At 42.6% G+C, this 13,328-nt stretch overlaps 1 protein-coding gene across 7 annotated transcripts in view; it reads right to left on the bottom strand.

Moving 5' to 3' along the window:
• LOC122570015 (protein artichoke-like) overlaps positions 1 to 13,328 on the bottom strand; it is a 176,645-nt gene that overhangs the window by 72,627 nt on the left and 90,690 nt on the right. For 2 of the 7 annotated variants that reach the window (XM_043731802.1, XM_043731807.1), the window contains exon 1: positions 11,699 to 11,994. The exons of 2 other annotated variants lie outside the window; for them this stretch is intronic. The gene's annotated coding sequence lies outside the window, so the exon portion shown is untranslated. Of the gene's footprint in view, positions 1 to 10,220; positions 10,494 to 11,698; positions 11,995 to 13,328 lie in introns of those variants that run through there. 3 more of the 7 variants (XM_043731803.1, XM_043731806.1, XM_043731805.1) reach the window with 2 other exon arrangements.

Below are 13,328 nucleotides of genomic sequence, written 5' to 3'. Positions count from 1 at the left end.
TTTTTCTTTTCTTCTTCTCCCTCTTCTTCTTCTTCTTCATTTTTTTCTCTCTTTCTTTATTATTCTCGACTTCATTCTCGATAGACGGCGCGAAAGAGGTGAGCAGGTCTTTCGACTGTCTTTCATCCCCTACCCGGTGCAAGCCCTACTCGTCTTCCAAAGGATCTTGGTCGGATTTACAATGGGAATTCGTATTATAGTTCCCTGCCTTTCGCCTGTTTCCCCGGCGGATTGTCGTCGGAACGACGAACAGAGCCGCGAATATACGACTCGCCGAGAGATTGTGCCTGACTTGCGATTTTTATGGTCTTCCGGCTCGAAAGAGGGAAAAATATAAGCACCGAGCTTCGAGAATATTCCGCAGCAAGGCCGGCTGTAATAACTTATTAAAAGCCGGGAACTCAACACGAAAAGAAGCTTTCTACCTTTTATTGGCTGAAACAATCCTCTCCTTTAGTCGTGCACTAACCTTTCGCTGACACGACTCAAGAATTACACTCTTACCAAAGCAGACCATTCGCGAGTTACCCAATTCTTACACATCGTTGTTGTTTTTTTTTTCGCATATGAGATACGAGTCGAAATTTCCCAGACAGAAAGCACCAAACAATTCGAAGCAGCTAAGTGTTGACGGAACAATGAGTTCGCTTATTGAATCTGGCCGTGATTTATGCATATCGGGGCGCCGCACCGTTTGTCGCTTTCCAATTTGCGCGTTCAACCGACGCCTGTGCGCGGCCGGGAACGTGCAAATCATTTCAGACGGTGCGGCACAGCGTGGAAAAACAGTACGGGAAATCTGTAGTTTTTTAGCTGCAGACGGTGGCCCTGCCGTGTCGAAGGATATGAAAGCCTGTAGATCGATATTAAACGGTGATTTAACAAACTTTTATTAAAATTCAATGAAACCCGATCGTTTATCGCGACGTCATCGTTGGAAACGTGCATGGACAACGAAAATCAAATTAGTTTTCTCGTCGAGGACGTCGTTACTTTTTAAATTCAACCGAAGCCTGTCGACAACTGGTACGTGGACGAATACATAAATAACGAAGCAGAACGTGCTCGTTATCGCCAAGTGACGCGACCATCGAACATGATTTTTTCATTTAATTTCTTTTCCATAGCATCAAATTTGTACAATCTCTGACCGACGGCACGTTCGGAAAATCTGTAACATTTTTTATTCAACCTATTTTTCTTCTTTAGTTCTTCTACAATTTTTTGCAAGTAATGTATAGGATTGGATATATTTTATATTTCTCGAAGTATTGTAAAGTTTCAAAATTGTTTTCTCGTTTTTATGATTTTTTGTCAACGTTTTTCATCGACGTGGTGAAGTTTAGGTTGGAATATATTTCTATACATTCATCAGTATTCTCCCGCGTCCACAAAGTTTACACATTTTTTGCTTGACTCGGTGTTCTCGAAAGATTTACAACGTCAAAGCTTTCTCCTTTTCGTTTTTTTAAAAACATTCGTACCTCTTTATGGAAAATTTCCAATAAATTTTTTTTCGTTTTATTTTATCAGAACTTGTGTTTCCAAAATCGCATTTACTGCAATGGAAACAACACTGGTGAGGAAAAGCGGTTGAAACTTTTTTGCATGAAGCATCCGAGATCGATGCAGGTTGCTTCGCAACCACTCGACTCACTTTGCCATCCTGTTGCCCTATCTCGTTTATCAATTTGGCCACATTTGTCACATACGGATGGCAATCCACTGCAGGTCTAAATTAACAATTACTCCTATTTCACCATAAATGCAGTGGCGATTACATCGCCGCAGATATCTATTTTATTCCCCACGTTGCTGCATCCACAACATGCAAACGTATACTATCGTCCGTAATAGTATTTGGTAATTACTTACTGAGTGTATTCTATTACCGTATTTGCACACTCGGCACATTCGCAATCCGACCAACATTTTTAAAGATCAATATTTTTGTTATATTTTCTATTTTATTAGAATTTTTCATTCTTCTCGTTAATCATATTAAAGGAGCTCCAGTTGAATTCAATTGTACAAGCATTTCATATATTTCCAGTAGTTTGAAAATGTCGATATATGTATGGCCGATAATATATCATTTTACACCTATCTCGACACCCGGCGACATGTTGCACACTTAAAATTCTGCGATCGTCTAGCTCGTTTTCTTCATTGACAAATTCTTCCAAGGAACCTGACGTTCGACGTTAATCGAGCACGTTGTATCGCCGCCGCGGAATACGGTTAACTGCGACCACGTTGTAGCTCGTGCGTTCGTGTGGGTGTACACATTAAACGGGTGGTCGGGCGCGCGTTCAAGCCAGCAGCATATCCAGTCTCGGTGATTTAATGGAAAGGGAAGCAATCTATGCGTTTACCTTTGTCATTATCGTCGCACGTGTACCGCCTCTGTCTTCTGGCGTTTCCGTTCGTCAATTTTTCTTTTTCTCCCGTTGGCTCAATTTCTCGTTTTTCTATTCCGGTCTCTTCGTCTTCCTCTTTTCCGCCCTTAATTCGATGCAAGAGTTATTCGCTGGGAAACGTAACAGCCTACGAGCTTGCCAGATTAGTTCTGAATATAGTTGGCTAGAGTCTGCGAGATTCTCCAGATTGCCATGAATATTTGACGCCGTACGACCCCAAAGGTGCGCTTTCCAGGTGGAGAAGATGCCACTACGTTGGATCACGTGGCTTTCCATGTGTTCATCGATTCTAACTGGTATCGTAAAACGACCGTGCTTCGATCCTATTTTGGTCTACTTCGGGCAAAGTTGGCTGCACCGTATTGTTAAAGCCGCGAACCATCTGTGAACCACTGTTCATCGTACCAGCGTGTTTAAATCAACCATCGATTAACAATTTTCATTTTCGGAATCATTGATCCATGACTCAGAGTGTAACATGATTTCGTGTCATAAATCGAGGTGAAAGCTCTCTTTCAGAACGCGTTCGTTATTTTTGCATCACTCTTACCACACTTCGCCACGTCGTGTTCATAGTACATTAAATTTAATGAACGCGTTAACGAAGCTGAATAGGTACGTTGCTTGGCGCAATACGTGTGTAGGACGCAGGCTATCATCAAGCATTCCTGCGGATACGTAATCGTTTTAATCTTTCCGCCATGTTAAATAATTTAGATTACCTCGTATTTCTTCAGGATAAGTCTCGCAGGTTCTATCTGACTCCATTCTTCAGTGTCTCACACCGGGATCGTTTAAGCGTCGTATAACAATGCTGAAATTCTTTTCTCGCCTATTCAAAGTACATTTTAATCTCCAGTTACCCCCGAATATATGTCAAACCCGATATTTTCTTTTCTCCGACCGCGAATTTCAGAACGAATTTAGGAGCTTAGCGGGACAGCGTTAAAAGGAATTCGCGATTCTCGCGCACAATGTCTCTGGGGCTTGGTCCAAAGTTATAATATGTTAATGCGTGGAAATTTCCCTAACTTTTATAACCCAGCTGCCATATAACGTTACGTTACACTTTCTTCGAGTACGAGCGTCTTCCCAATAGAAACTTCAATTCATTTATTTACTTCTCGCAGGATATCTCGTCAAAGTGCATCGAATCAATTTGAAAATGGATCTCTGTGGAAGTTTCGAGGGTAAAGTAGCTAAATCCTTGCGGCAGCGGTCATTTGAAGATTTCGTTAATTAATACGATTTCGAGAGAATTGGGTCGGACAACGGTGCACGTAAAACCTATTCATCGATTAGGAGAATCTTTTTTTTTTTTACGTTTCCCCGTGCCACAGTCGCTATTCTTTCGTGTAATTGATTCTCGTTGCTCGATCGGATGATGTAACGGTAATTAATAATCGTGTACCACGACAAGGGTTTTATCGAGAGCTACTTTTTAACGGCGCATCGTAGCGGTGTCACGTTGCTTCCTATGGCGCTCCGAGATCGCTGTGATTTCCCCATACATAAAATGGGAAACACGTACGCGAACACAACACGAGAGGCACGTACTCGATCGAGTCGTTAGAAAGCAGAGGCTGTAACTCGAAGCCGTTCCATCGATTTTCAATAATTTTTTCGTATCGTGCTGCGAAGTTACGTCTCTCTCGACGTGGTATTAAAATATTATCGAAACGGCATGTCTCTTCTATCTCGTCTGCCGCGAATCACGTCAATCAATTTCAATGGGTTTTTCCTCTTTTTTAATACCAGTATCCGATACCGGTTGGCTCCGAGTTGCGCAGTTTGTAGCAATCGAGTGCAAAAATGTAAAAGTGGATGAAAATTTCGTTGTAAAATCATGGGACTGACGTGAATCGCGAGAAGTCGAGTGCAAACGAGCATTCTGTTTTATGAGTTTCCCTGAGTGCCATCGATCGCACGTTTCAGTCTCTCCTCTTGGATTAATTTTATACTATCTTATTATTTCCCTTGATTCTAGTCGAAATGACTGATGGTTCGGCCGAAAAATATATAAAAAAAATTTCGTTTTGCAAAATCTGTCAAAAATTTTGGCCTTTTATATTTCGTATTTTTTTATGTCTCGATAAGTTTTCAAGTCATCTAAGATTTCCACGTTGAAAAAATTCTCAATTCGTAGTTACGAACGCTGTTTCTTTCGGAACACAAGTAGCCTTAGTTACGCGTATCTGGTTGAAAATCATAATTGTGTAAGTCAGCTCATCTCTCGAAGTTAATCTTCGTAAAGCCTCATAGAATCTTGATAGCAAAAGAGAATTATCATTTCGCTATAATCCCAGGTCTTTCGAGATATTAGTCGGTAAACACGTTCCTGACTCGAACGATCAATCACGATCGGCCACGAGTAGAATAAGTCAGCAAACGATCTGTCCCTAACATTAGAAATCGGTCTTTGACAGTGAATAAAGCAGGTAGAACTGGTCGCGGAAGAGCGAATTAATCAGTTAGTTAGAAACTCGGTCGACATTAGAAACCCATCGTGTTCACGGAGCAAGTAACTAGGCCAACTGAAACTACCTGCCCCTAATAACTATCCTACTCTCATGAAAGTTACTCTCTTTCCGCATAGCTCGTTTTGTCGATATAAAAGGACGCGAATGGGATTTTATGTTTAGTCAGCAATTCTTTCAGCTATCCTTCGATTACGAAAATAGACGCCGATTTAACGATTTCGAATTCTTTGCGACAGCTCTGAGCCGTTATATCGATGTCGGCCGTCGTGACAGCTGTATCGACAATATCGCATCGATATCTGACGTCGAACGAAGCAACGCCTTTGTCGTCCCGCGTCATTCAGAGCAACGGTGCTGAATATTTTGCGTCGCACCACGTTATCGAAAAAACTTCTCGCCCATCTGATCACATTCCTACGAATATCAATTATAATGTAAAGCATCGCTACATTACGAATGTTTATGCAAATTCGTATTTGTATGAATATCTAGTTGTATTACTTTACTGAACTAGCTTAACTTAACGTTTTAGCAATTTCTACTACTGACAGAAACTTATTATATAATTTGTTGGAAAGATATTTCGCGATTTAGCGATTCTACGATCTCCATCATCAGCGTACAATTATAATTATAATTAATATTCTGTTAACCGATTCGAAACAGACGCAGACGTTGAGTCATACGATCTCGCAGATATCCCTGAGCAGTAACCAAGGATTCAGTATCTGGGTCATATGCAAGGATTTACATGACCGGTCAATTTGCGGATTACGGTTAAATGAGTCGTTGAGTTAGCGAAATGAATTACCCAAGCCATAAGATAACGATTGGCTCTAAAATCAAGTAAAAAATAAACGTTCGAAAATCATTGCGATTAATGCGATAAAAAATTCCGGTCGCGAACGTGTCAAAGGTTTAGTCGAAAGTAAAAGATATATCGTCCGTCTGATACGAAACTCGTTTCACGCTACCGCGATAAACATCACCGTTGTTCTTTCCAACAAGACACAGGGGATGATTCTCGTGTCTCTGACGTGCATTCTCGCGATTCGTGTAACGAAGAAGCGCGAACCAGAGGTTCAATCTCTCAGCGTTTCCGCGCGTGAATCGTCGTAGAAGAAACTCAGAGTTAGAAGAGAAACAATTCTTTTCCTTCCCTTTGAATCAATTTCGCGTTCACGTACGTGCGGACGTATTCGAGTGGGAAAGAAACGATCACAATGGTACGACCCTTTTAGCGGGATAATGCCCTGTCCCCTCGATATTATCGCTAATTCCCGTCAACCAGCACCGCGATGAATAATAGTCTGGAAACGAGCGGCTCGCAGAAAAGAACCGTCTAGTGGTGTAATTAAGAAATTCTTCACGGAGACGCGACGATGGACCGCCATTTTAAGTTGCGCGCAAAGGTAGAGACCTACGGGCGAACCTATTTACTTGCGACCCTCGTGCAAATTCTCGCGTCTGAGATTTTCGTTGCAACGGGATAGCCTTTTCTGTAAACAGAGACGAATTGCTTAAAGCGAAGCCTTTATGCCGGCCAGGAACGGAATGGAGCACGGTTTAACGAATTTCTCGTACCGTCCACGAGCAATGGCTCGATTGTCAGTCGACGGAATTCACCATGACGTTTTTCACCGCGCCACTTTATTTGTTTCGTGGCTCTACCATGGCTGTCCTTCTGTTACGTGTCTACACTCGGTAAGCTCCTTATAATTTCTACTGGAGGGAAAACAATGCTTCACAGAATCGATAGCGTTCCATTGAAAATTTTCCTTGTTCACGATCTCTTTCTCAAGAGAGAACGTGATTGTATACCTTGTTAGTAATTAAGGAACGAGAATTTCACAATAATGCTTGTTGGCCGACGATTCGGAAATTTCTTGTGAAATCTTGCCAGATGGTTGGAAAAATACAAAAACAAGGATCGATTTCTTTGAAGTCGTTGACATAACGAATGCGGCGTTCTCGCTTTCGTGTCGAAACGACGAGGCCGCTTTTCCGGCCGATATTATCATCGAAATCGAGCGCGGACGGCGCTGGGAACAGGATCGCCGTCTTTCGTGGGATTATCATTTAAATTGGCAATCGATACTAGACCAGAATTATTCCTATCTCCTTTTCTTCTCTATTTTTTCATTTCATTTTTGTCCTTTTCTTCCACCTATCCTTCTTCCCTTTGTTATTTCTTTTTTTCATTCGGTTCACCACGTGTATGTTCACCATGTAGTTACTGTTCACCCTATCACATTAGACATCGCACAGTTTGAATGTATCACCACAAAATTGTTGAAATTAAAAAATAAATTCTTCCCCTTTCGAGGAATCGTTGATAGCGAGGTTACAAAACTTTGTTTCCGCTCGATATTTGCTTTCTCGCTTTTTTCTTGGCAAACGAACTGTATGAAATATACTAAGAAAACCGTAGCGACGCATTCTTGGATGTTTGCCTTTGTTGCATCGTCGTGGAAACACCACGGTATTTTTCCTCGATAGCGAAGCTTTCTTTTATCGATACAAAGTCAGCAACGAGTATCAAAAAGGATTCATCGATGTCTCGAGCACACTCTTTCTCCACGCCCTTTATTTTCGTGTCTGTCAAAGGGTTATTTTTCCAATTAACCATGAAGAGTTAGGATCCATTGCCGTGGCCATGACGTGTACACGACAAATCCGCTGTTTCATGCCTCTGTGCACACGATACCGGAGCAAACCTAAGCTTGAATGGCTCCATCGAGACTCGTAGCATTTGATCTGGTTACACAACCTCGGCACAGAATTCTCCTCTCCCTCCTCACCTTTGCAAGCCTGTAATTCCTTTACCGATACCAACCACGTTCGATTACGTTTCTTCGATGAACATTAATTTCGAGGTTCGCCGAGCCGGACTCCTTTGTTCCATGATGCTTCTTCGTTTTTGCTTCGAGGCATTTATCAACGTGCACGCGTGCATCCAATGCATCCATGTGCATTGTCTCGCGAAACGCATCAGTTTATCAAATAAAACACGTTTCGGCATTTTATGTCGTCGTAAACTTTCTTGTTTTACGTTCCAGTGTCTTCGTCCATGAAGACACTTGTTTCAAATATCTCGTGAACTAATCACGCTTGTATCGCTTTGTTTCAGTACCCTTTTTTACGTAGAATGACGAGTGACTTTTCCACGTATTTTTTTCGTAACAACGGAGAACGTACTTCTTCTATTACCGAGGTGAATTCTAGTTTGACAGAATCTGATAGAACGTGACATTCAGATGGTGAAGTTACGTAGGAGTAGCTGACGTGAGATTCTATAACGTTGAATGAAGCGTAAATTTTGAAAATGTAACACCTTTCGTATAAGGAAATAAAAAGAGAACCCAATGATATCTCGTTTTGTACAATATATGCAGAACATTCCACGTAAATTAATGGCGACCACAGCAAAACGTTTGAATATTTATAATTAGCGAGTAAATCATTGCCGTTTAAACAGTAGCATTTCATATTTGTAACGAATGTCGGTGATTAATTTGTAATTGTAATTACCATTATCCTGGATTGTTTGTTCATTAACATCGTAATTTTTTTTCCGTTTCCTTTGTTTCTACTTTTCTATCGATTTTACACACAAAAGACAGAGAGAGAGAGAGAGAGAGAGAGGGGGGGAGAAGAAAAAGGAAGAGAAAAAGAGAGATACAGTTACTTTGATCACTTTGAAAGATATCGTCATTGAACGAAATGATAATTTGTTAAAAAATTTCGCATGAATGCACTTATTCGTACAGGTCGGCGGAGGCGGCGAGAAATAAACGACGCAAGAAATTTATTGTTATCGCGGAGGCGATATTGCGAAAAATTCACGTTTCACGCATCGAAAGTTTTCATCGAAAGAAACGCGTGTTCCCAGGCGAAAATTACTCGTTACGAAAGGTTAAAATGAAATTTCCTACTGTACCCGTGTTTTTACGATCTTCGTCGATTAACGGTTTGCTTTTATTACCGCGTGGAACATAGCGAGAACTAAATTTGTTATAATATTTTAAGATACGATCACCGACGTAGCTATAAATCGTTGTAATATCATTAATTTGCTACGAAATAAAATTCTGTCGTATTATTTGATCTACGTTCGTAATTCTCTCTTTCTCCCTGCGTAATATCGAGTCTATTTTACGGCGACGTCGTTACGATCCTTCTTTTCTTTTCATGAATAATTTCGAACCAGGAAGCGCGAAGAAGAAATCTGATCTCTCGCGTCAACTGTCGATCCATTCTTCGGCAATTACTCGAATATTTCCATTCTTCACGCAACTGGAAATATTTGATCGAGCAGAAATAGAATTTGCTGCAAGTTTCCGAAAACTTTACTGACCGTACCGAGTTTTACCAGTTGGAATAGTTGAAAATTACCGACGTTGAAAAAACGCGTATAAATCCATCGTGCGAAACCAGTTGTTTCGAGTTCTAACTAAGAGACTCAGCCACTATACGCCAGGTTCACGAAAGTTTAATAATTAACGATGTTTTTACAAACATTCCGTCGAAACTTCTTCGAGCAAATGATTCATGAATTGCGGGCGCGACCGAATCAATAACGCGCTCGGTGCCATGAATCACGCGAAACATGACATCCGGTACACACCGAGTGTAACAAGCGTTGATAAAGATATTTCATTACTCTACTTTTGGAGCAGACTTAACGGCAACGCGTCCCTTACTACTATATATATATATATCTGTCCCCATCTATTTCCAAAATTAAACGAGACCGCCGCTAAATTTTTCAGTTGGATATATTTTTAGCACGCTCTTTATTATATTGCAAGTCTGCTTCCCTGTGATTACTAAATCGAGAAACGAAACGCCAGGCTGCTAAAAATCGCTACTTTCTTCGAAGCAAATCAACGTGCATGAAATACGTAAAACGTTAGATTCACGTACTAATTTATAAAATTACGTGAGGCTATTTTCTAAATCAATCAACGGCGAAAACAAGCTTGAAAAATCTATGTCTATCTAATATTCTCGCAAGATCCCGCAAAGAAAAGAATATCCAGAGGTCTCTACAAGCTTCATCAAACTTTATTCAGAGTGACGTCCCGCACATTTTTCTTTCACGAGACGGAGCCAATGTTTTGATCGAGGAAAATACTCAGCTCCGTTTTCACTGCGATACAGCAGCGCGAATGGTGCAGTGATTTGTGTTTCTAATCTCGAAGGGGCATCCAAAATGAACGCAAACGGTGAATAGACGTATCGACTGTAACGGAGAACGAGCAAAAAACGTCGTCGATGGAATTGCGACGTCAACTTTTTGGTATCGGACGAGACTCACCTCCGTTCCCTTCTATCGAGCGGCTGGAAACGTTGCTCGGACCAACCGATACTTCTAATTGCTTGGGCTTAGCCGGGCCAGTCAGTCGATACTCGGTTTGGATCGAAAGAACGAATGGAAGAAAAGACCAGTCTGTTGTCACGAGAATTGCGTTTTTGCGTGCGGTTCGATAACACGGTCCCAGGCACGGCGTGACAGCCATCGAAATAATTCTTCAAGGAGAAACGAATGGCTTTCTGTGCTCGATAAACGCCAAGAAAAGTTCCGGGAATCCTAGAAAGCAACATCCAGATGAGGAAAAAGTATGAAGTGGAGGAAACTCTCGCGGAATACGGTCACGAAACTGTGCCAGTATCGAGGGTGTAACGAATCGAAGGTACTACTCGGAATATTTCTGTTGCCTAGCTGCGTTTAATAAGACCCGATCACGCGATGTAATTATTTTCTGTTGAAAACGGAGAGACGAAAAAAGAAACATGGAACGGTTAGCGAGCGATTAAACTTCGATCGATCGAAACGATCGGGTCGTTTCCTGACGTGCGCCATTAACTCTTAAAGAAAGGATAGGATGACGATGAATTCTGTACGGTCAGTCGATTAAAACTATAATTCTAACGGGAACAGATTGAAAATTAGGACAGTTAAGTAGTACGAGTCGAGCATGGGCGAATAGGTGGCATCAGACGTTACGTGTAATAGCGGTACCGAATTGATTTCTGGGTTATACTCGTGGAATGCTTGTGCACGTATAGTGTATAGTCGAACATAGGTGGAAAAAGTTTGAAAAAGCAGCCACGAGTACGCTTAAACATAGAAGAACCGCGGAGGCAAGTAGTACGACTCAACCATTTCGTCGAATCGCGGGTCGCTTTGCTTCCTGCGCTTCGTGCTATTTTCTTTCAGATCTCGGTTACACTCGTGAAAGGCCTTTAGCACCGAGCCGTAAAGCAAGAGTACGAAACTTGTCACAAAAGCGAAAGAACGCGAAATTCCAACTATAGCATTACATCCTCTTTAAAGAGGAGAAAGAAGAAAAGGAGGGAAGAAAGTCGCGAATTGAAACGCGTCACGATACCGCAAACAGGGTGTTGCGTCTCGCCGCGTCGCTCCTTCCCCCTTTTATCGAGGTCCAACGCGAACCAAGTTGAACCAAAAACCGCGACAACGTGTCACGCGAGTCGGTTTTTCCACTCGAGTACCGCAAATCGATTCGCAAATTTCGTTCACCACACGCATTTCCAACCAAAAGCTGCCCGTTTACACGCTTCTTAATAAAAATCCTCGACAACAGACAGCGTTCGCCATGATTCTTTGACAAACTCGCCCCTGGATCGAAACAACATCGGCTAGCTGGATTCTATTCCCGCGCAGCACGAATTATATTAGTTGCACAGCACGTGTCGAGTTTCGATACCTTCCTTGACTCAATCAAATCACGTTTATACAGGAAATCCGCAAAACACGAATAGTATCGATACCTCATCGAATGGAACCATTACCTCCTGAGCGATCCTCGGTTGGTCGGAGTAAACTCGCGTACACACGTAGATTAATCACAACACCATCCACTCGGACGATCGATTCATGATCGTTTAAGAAAAAAAAAAAAGAAAAAGAAAAAAGGGACCAAAGAAGAGATCGCAAACGATAGAAAATTGATATTCCTCGCGGCTAAATCTCGATCTCGACGTAACGAACCGACAGACGGAGAACGGAACAGTGTCGATCGACGACGGAGAAATCGACGATGCGAAGGTGCACGTGTTGCCGCGACGTGCGCCCACGCTAGACTGGCGCACGGTCGGTCGCTCGGTTGGCCGCCTGACTCGTCGCTGACTCTCCCTACTGCGTGGTTGGCCGACCGGCTGGATGGCGGGGTGGTTCCCTGACTGCATGGTAGAATCGCTAGCCGGAACAACCCTTTCCCTTGTTGCTCGCCACTCTTCGCGTTGGCCCTCTGTTTTCTCCGAGGCCAGCGCTGCTGAATGTTAGAGTCACACTCGTGTTTTGAGTCTGCTGGAAAAATTTTTCGATTCGATCCGCCGTCGAGGACTAAACTTCGCTAACTGGACTTTTCCTGCGGAAAGGAAAAGAGAGAGAGAGCATTCAATGTAAATTTTCCAACGTCGCTCGTTTTTTATCGACCATTTTGTAGGACGCTGAGTACCTTCGAACCGAACCGTGCACACGAGGAAGGAAGACAGTCGAGTCACGTACTTCCTTTCTTTCAATTTCGACGTCCTAAGGATATCTTTCGCTGCGTTCTCGTGATTTTTTCATCGGGAATCTGAAAGGTGCTCGGAGCAGTTCGTAAATTGGGGAGAAGGAGGTAGAATTCGAGTTAGATACGCCGTTGGATTTAAATTTCTCTGAGAAGCTTTGGCAGTGTGCATTATCATTCAGATCATTATCCCGTACCGTCGTGGGATTTGTCGAGACTCCTCGTGCGTGTTTCCTCCTCGCGATCGAATTGACTTAATGACACTTTGATCTCGCGGCTGCTTGAAATCTAGTTTCGCGAAATTCCAACGATGCTGCGGCGATGCTGAGTGCAGCTTCTATTACCGTAAGTGTGGGCTATAGACACGCCGTTGAAACTTGCCCTATGACAAGCGAACGCGGCAGATTGCATTGAATTCACACCCCAACATTAAGTAGCATGCAAATTATTGCAAGCGGAGTTTAATTAAAGTCACACGATCGACACTGCGGCACATTGAAATCCGGATCCTGATAATTTATCCACCGAGCAAAAAGTTTACGCCCTGTTGGAATCTGTGTTGGCTTCTGATCGCCGCACAACGAGCCGGAAAACTATCCAGCGCAAAGGTTCTTTCGACTACATCTCCATCGAATTAACCACGCTGAGGCAGAGAGGAAACAGTTGAGCGGAACAGGAAGTCGTAGAATAGAAACTAGCCTGTCTGATGCACCGGTCCCGTTCAACTCGCAATTCCCATTACTTTGAAGTCTCTCACGGAAGAATATTTGCCTGTCTGTCTGGCGTCACTCAGCCCCTTTGTTATTCCACGGCTCCTCAACGCTTTTCTTCCACTGTTTGGTTGATCGACCTAACTTATCATCCGATCTGTGCCACTTTCAGCTGCT

Source organism: Bombus pyrosoma, linkage group LG8, assembly GCF_014825855.1.
Source record: "Bombus pyrosoma isolate SC7728 linkage group LG8, ASM1482585v1, whole genome shotgun sequence".
In the NCBI taxonomy this organism is placed as follows: Eukaryota; Metazoa; Arthropoda; class Insecta; order Hymenoptera; family Apidae; genus Bombus; species Bombus pyrosoma.
This window is presented reverse-complemented; position numbering and strand designations above follow the sequence as displayed.